The sequence below is a fragment of the Vombatus ursinus genome, unplaced genomic scaffold, assembly GCF_900497805.2.
Source record: "Vombatus ursinus unplaced genomic scaffold, bare-nosed wombat genome assembly UNPS02001419.1, whole genome shotgun sequence".
Lineage (NCBI taxonomy): Eukaryota > Metazoa > Chordata > Mammalia > Diprotodontia > Vombatidae > Vombatus > Vombatus ursinus.
The window spans coordinates 1,894,596-1,902,038 of record NW_020941197.1 but is presented as its reverse complement, the minus strand read 5'-3'; positions in this window follow the sequence as shown (position 1 = coordinate 1,902,038).

Sequence of the window (7,443 nt, the reverse complement as noted above, 5' to 3'; positions counted from 1 at the left end):
CGTAAAACACAGGGACTTGGGAAAGGTCAATACTAAGTCAGGTTCATGGTGTATCTAACCTAATGTTCTGTCTCTAACAGACATACCAAGGCTTCTTTGTGGGAGAATATTTCTGCTTTTCCTAATATTGACTTCAGAAGGTTAAGGATCCTGGGCACTTCTAACCACCCTTAAGAAAGGCAAGATGCCATACTAATTTGCTTTCTAGTCACAATTGCGGGCATGGGACTTTAGGCAAGTCAAGGAATGTCTCTGAGCCTCTCTTTGGCCATTTAGATCAGTAACAATAGCTACTCTAACTATCTCAAAGGCCTCTTAGAAAACACAGAGAATAGATCTGTGATTTTATTAATACAGAAACTGTGAGATGAGAAAAATCCCTCTATCGAAGGGAGGGTGGCATCTTTTCTGCATTGTAGTTTGAGGGTTAGAGCACCGAGACGTTTTTTTGCCAAGTTATTTAACTTTCCTAGACTCACACAACTAGCAGGATTTAAGCTAGGTCACCACAGCTTTGAGGCAAAGTTTTCTATCCATCCACTATTACACTATTCTGCCTTTCTATGGAACACAGCTTTATTTTGAGTTTCAGATATGAGAATGTGGGAACATTCAAAAATCTTTAAAGCAATATATAAATGTAAGATGTTATTTTTGTTATTTTAATCAAATCTCTTCTATTCTTTCACTTTTCTTTTTCTCTCTCTCTCCCCCTCTCCTCCTTCTCTCTCCTCCTTCTCTCTATGGTAAATGTTCCAAGTTTTAATAACAGCATTTGAAATGACTCCTCTCCACTTCCCTCCCTCCAGCTTCCTACTGGAAACATTTCAAGGTCATATTTAGCTATAATCCTACTAAGAGAGGGTTATTTATTGTGTAAAGTAAATAACATGCACTTGAACTTAAGTATTCTCTCAGCACTATGAACAGGTTATTATTTCCAGGATATATCAGCAAGCCCCTGCTTTTAAGAAATGAAAAAGAAATACATTGCTTTCAACAAGCTATCAAATCAATAAGATGTCGTATATAGATGAAAACAGCAGATAACATTTCCTATGGCTTCTCATACTTGGGTATACTCATCAGCCAGGACACCTGAAGCCCTTTTTTGATATCCTAACTCCTCTGAGCACCTTTTTGAGCAGCCTTGTCACCCAGACTGGGAGCCATGCCTTGGATATTTTAACTTTTTCATTTCCTAAATTTCTTCCCTAAGTTCCTACTATCCTGATTAGTGACTGGCCCATTATTTCACTTTACTCCCTACTGACAGGCTTTTTTCTCAACAAGCCTAGATAACCAAATCTCATGCCTATGTCCCTGCGCCATTCCCTCCCTCCCCTCTTGCTACAGGTCTGTGACCATGATCAAGTAAATTCTGCCAGTGTTCCTGGAAGGGGTGTGTCAATCTATCCCCCCCATGTCCCTAAAACAACTTTCTTAACAAAAGTGTCCCTCCTTGGCTAATGCTTTACTATGTGTATTGTTTCTTCCTATTAGAATGTAAGCTCCTGAAAGGCTATCTTTGCTTTTGTATTTGTATCTCCAGAACTTAGCAGTGCTGGGCATACGTCAAGGACTTAATAAATGCTTTTTCATTCATTCATTCATTTATACATCCAGTCATCTTATACACAAAGGATTGAAAGAAAGACTTAGGTAGAAACAGGCACATGAATTACTGGAAGACTTATCCTTTCATACAATAACATGGGTGTACTTCAAGACTTCAAACCAAATTCCATATTAAATACTTGATAAAGAAAGTTCATAATATAATTCAAAACTTGATGATACAGAGAATGGCCATTTCTTTTCAGATTTGGCTTTCAGTTGCTTGGGTGGGAAATTTTTTTTGCATAAAATAAAGCCATAAATGAATATTAAAAAACTAGAAGCTGAATTGTATAATTATCATTGGCAACATTTCCAATATGCCTTGATGGAAGTGAGTGCTTGATTGGAAACGACACAGCTCTCCTTAGATATAATTCTCCATTTTCAGCATGTGCTGGAGACAAAGAGAATATGAGGACTATAAAATGTACAATATATAAAACTTGAAAATGACGAGTTTGAGATTATAAATTACTTGATTCCATTCTAACATCAATATGCATTGGATCTCTGGCTTTGACAATAAAAGGGTAGACATTTGAAAGTAATCTCTTGAGCATGACACAATAAATATTTAATTATGGAAATATAAATCACAGATCCAAGAAATTTAGATATAGAATCAAAGAATTTCCAATTTGCAAGGTATTACAGAAGTCACCTCGCCTAATCCATACATATAGCAGGGACAGCAGACTTCGATTTTTGGGGAATCTGATGGAATTGCTCTATGTCCAAACAAGACTAGTTGATTAATTATTGGCTTGACAAAATAATTATCTTTTTTTTTTTCAAGTGGAGGAAGCAATGAAAGGAATTGCTATTTTGGACCTCATTCTGATCAACAAAGGGGTACTGTAGTTGGTAGCATTGTGGATAGAGTGCTAGGCCTGGAGTCAGGAGGACCTGAATTCAAATTCTGCCTTAGATACTTACTAGCTATGTGACCTTGGGCAAGTCACTTAAACTGTTTGCCTCAGTATCCTCATCTATAAAATGGGAATAATAATAGCACCTAACTCTCAGGGCTATTGTGAGGATCAAATGAGTTAATAATTAGAAAATGCTTAGCACAGGGCTGGTACACAGTAAGTGCTATGTAAATGTTACTTATTATTATTATTTTGTTGTTGTTGTTAACTTGTTTTTCAGTCATGTCTGACTCTTCATGACCCCATTTGGAGTTTTCTTGGCAAAGATACTGTAATGATTAGCCATTTCATTTTACAGATGAAGAAACTGAGGGAAAGAGGGTTAAGTGACTTGCCTAGGGTCACACAGCCAGGAAGTATCTGAGGCTGGATTTGAACTCAGGTCTTCTTATTGCTTCCTAAAGTAGAAATTATGGAAACCTCATCCAGGGGAAGTAACTACTCCATCTTGCAATTTGTGATAGAGAAGGAAAGGATTATATGTTTGACATGCAATCCTAATTTTAGGGAGAATAGATTTCAAGGAATTCAGAGAAAAGATAGCTAGGCATTTTCATGCTCAAGGTGGCAGAAGATAAGGTCCTAGCCAAATCCAATTCCCTTTACTAATACCTCAACAACAGCCTAATGAAGCAAAACAACAAGTAAAAAGAATGGTGGGGGGAAACTCCCTCAAGGTAATCATCAAGGTGAAAAGCATAAAGTAAAGAAAAAAAATGGTTATACTATAAACTGCAATGGACTGTCTAAGTCGTTATTCCTTCCTCTTTCCCCTTTCCCTTTCCCTTCCCACACACACTTTGGTAGAAAGCACTGCTTGGAAGGCAGAGGGATCATCTACAGTAAGGACTGACTAAAGGGTGTCATGCTAAAGGATGGAATCTCCATGGGACCTCTGAGATTGCTGCCCCCTCCCTATACCAGAGGGCTGACTGAAGGCTGAGGGCTCCACCTGGAGGTAGCTTCAACAATTGTAGACTTGAGAGGTATTTGGGTGTAAAAAGGATTTTTGACAGAATTGATCACTTTTAAGCATTATTGTTGGAAAAGCTACAGCAGGAAATCATCTTGGAAAGTTAACCACAGCAAAGAAAATAAATATAGAAAGGTAAAACAAATTTGAACAACACAAAAAAGCTTGATGTTGGTGTGATGCTTGCATGCTGACAGGAGGAAGGGCTTTCTGTACCTCAGGAACCCCATTGTTTCTAAGGCTCAATGAAAGAAAAAAAGATTTTTTTTTCAAGGCTTGGGTATTCAATCAAATAGTAATATTCTGCAATCTGGTTGAAGACTTCCAAGGTAGGGGAACCCATCACTGATTCAGATGAGCATATCATCTGTAATTTATGGCCTTAGATAAATCAATCTGCATTTATTATATGCCAGGCATTGTAGAGAGTTGCATATAGTCAGCATGTATCAGAGGAAAGACTTGAATCCAGGCATTCCTGATTTGAAATCCAGCCCTCTCTCAACCCACATACAGCCATAAGGTGTTATGCCTAGGAATCAAATACTAACATTTCTCTGAAAGAAGAATGTGAAACATTTTTTTAAATTGGATTTCCAAAGGAATTGCAAAACTATCTGGAGGGAAAACCATATACCAATTCCCGCTGGAAATGAAATAGAGATCAGGGTACCAATAAAAACCATTTCTGCCAGTTAAACCTTGAGGGGAAAAGATAAGGGCAACAGGGCACAGGATAAATATCATAAGTGTCAGCCTTTCAAGAGGATGAAAAGAGTCTACAGAGAAAAACAGTTGAAAGCAGAACAGATAATAAAGAAGGAGAAATCAGAAATTTGAATAGAAAAGAGGATGAATGATAGTGAAGTTGTGATGGTTTTTTTTATTGCAAGGACCCAAATACTTTAAATCTATATTAGTAATTTATAAAAGCCTGAAAAAGGTTAGATACTCATGACTAATAGCAAAAAATACAAAAACAAAAAAAAAATCTTGAGCCAGCTGGTCATTGCTCAACTTACAAAGTTGATCATTCACATGAAAGTTTTTAAAGATACAAATAAGAAGGATTGTAATGATCAAGGTCATGTGGCTAGGGGGTGACAGAGTCAAGACTCAAATTCAGGTCTCCTGAATCCCAGTTAAGTGTCTCCCTCCTTTTTAAGTAAATCAAACATTTTATCATAAAAAGTAGGGACCGGTTTCATTAGGCTCTTTTATAGAAACTACAGATACTGTTACTGTTTCTTTAAGGGTCAAGTGGAATGTAATGAAAATGACATTTTAGAAACTTTAAAAATTATTATTCTTTTTTGACTAGGCAATGAGAGTTAAGTGACTTGCCCAGGGTCACACAGTTAGTAAGTGTTATGTGTCTGAGGCTGGATTTGAACTCAGGTCCTCCTGACTCCAGGGCCGATGCTCTATCCATTACACCCCCTAGCTGCCCCTTCTAAAAATTATTTTTAAAAGACTTGTCACTTCTTTGAGAGAGAAACTGAAAAAGAGAAAGAGGATGAGGAAAAACTTCCTTTTTTGGGAAAATTGCTGTAACTCATATTGTGAAGACAGAGTTTTTTGAGGAGTAAGTCTAATGAAGAGAATGGGGTGAAAGAAGATAAAGAGATTGTTTTCCGTCATATCTGGAAAGGTGCTAGAAAAGATAGAGAGAGAAAGAATGTGAGGAGAAGCTTCTTTTGGGTTAGAATTGTCTTAGCTGTTATTTTATGAAGAAACATAAAAAGAATTTTATGAGGAGTGAATCTAGAAAGACTGTTAAGAGTGATGGCTTGAGAAAAGTTGAAGATACTGTTTTTTCTGTCACATCTGGAGAGAAACTGAGATGACAAAGAAAGACTACTTAAAAAGAAAAAAAAGAAACTATTGTCATCTTTATCTTGTGAAGAAAATGGAGAATATTTTTATGAAGAAACTTCATTTATTATCCTGAATGAGCTAAATGGTTTGGGATTGTGTTCTTAGAAGTAAAGTCATTTGCAGTTACAGTGAGGATTTAAGGTGACTCTGACTGTGATCTTTCTCACACCTAAAAGGTTGTGAATAATTATCTATGTCTTTGCTTTAACATTGATTTCATGTTAACCAATTATATATTCACCAACTTTAATATTTGTTTAATTCTAGGAGATTAAGGGATTTAGCATAGAGACACGAGTAACTTATTAAGAGAGCAGGCTTCTCTAGGTTATCAAATAAATAATGTTTAATGAACTTGGGTGAGAACTCAGGCTTAGTTGATTAATTGCAAGATACATTGAAATGTTATCAATTAATGAGGAAATATCCAAATAAACCCCTGGATTACTCTAGAATTTAGGATGATAAGATTAACTATAGGAACAAGTCAAGTAGCAGACTGAGGCTGGTGACCTATGTAACCCTGTTAATCATGAGGAGTTGTCCTCTGAACCTTGCTGCAGTAGAAAGAGGAATACAAATATATGAATATGCAGTGCATTTCAGGTATCAGGAAAACGGCATGGGAACTACTGCCACCAATACAGATTGCAATATAGCAGATAAATCCTAAGTACACAGAGGTTAAGTAAATGACCCTCCCAGGGTCATGTAGCTAGTATATAAAGGATAGATAGGGAGATAGATGGATAGATAGATAGATGGATAGACAGACAGACAGACAGACAGATAGAGATCCTGAAAGAAAAAGATAAGAACCCTGAAACTCAGACAGATGTAATGGTTTGCTCAAGGTCACACAGGTAGTCTTATCAGAGGTGGAATTTGAGCTCAGTTCTTCCTGTCTCTAGTCCTAGAATTCTATTCACTATACCATACTGTCTCTAGGGAGGATATCTAAAAGTATAACAAAGATTTAAAGATTCTTTTGTCTTTCTTTTGGGAGAATCTTATTCATCTTTTTCCATTTTAAAAAACAACCAAATTGGCCTTTTTCATGTTTCTTTTAACACCTATTTGTGGTTTCAAGCCAAACTTTCATGTACGTGTGTGTGTATGTGTGTAAAAGCATGCACCTACTTCCTTTCTATAATTTCATTCAAGAAAGGTCCAGTCAGTCAAATATTTATTAAGCATCTACTATGTACCAGGTACCATACCATAATCACTAGGAAGTGAGACAACTCATTTCATCTCACTGGATATTGCCCACTGAAGGAGGGCAGCTGTTCTACCCTCTACCATATATACCCTCATCAGTATATAGACCCTGAAATTGGGTAATGACCTGGATCAAGAATTGAATAGGAGGAGAATAGTGGGCTGGATTGCCTGTGGGAAACCATGCAGGACCTTTTATGATCTCATGAAACAAAGGCCAACATTTTTAATAATATTATTATTCTTGTGATGCTGATTGATTATAAGTCATGGAACACTAGAATTTTGTAAGAATTAAAGCTGTGGATCACCCAAATAACAACAGAGATGTGTATGGCATGTCATGTTACATATGACATGTTACTAAAGAAATAGCCTAAAATATATCCTAAGTATGATTTAAAAATATGTTCTGGTTACATGGCAAGAGTGAGAGGTAACTAATGGATAGCTTACATGCTCCATCAATATCCATGACAAAAATTTTAAAGCAGAGATTCTTAATCTGGAGTCCATTAAGTTTTCTAAATATATATTTTAATAATTGTATTTCAATAGAATTAATTTCCTTCTAATTCTGCGTATTTTATTTCATGCATTTAAAATCATTATTCTAAGAAGGGTTCCATAGGTTTCAATAGACTGTTAAAGGGGTCTATGAAACAAAAAATGTTAAGAATTTCTTTGGTAAAGGAAGGCTTTCAACAGGTTGGATGGGACCCCTGTAGAGAATTATGGATAGACATGGTCGAAGACACCATGGGAGGAAAAGCTTCTGATATGTTGCATTTTGCATTGTTGGAGAGAATACTCACACCT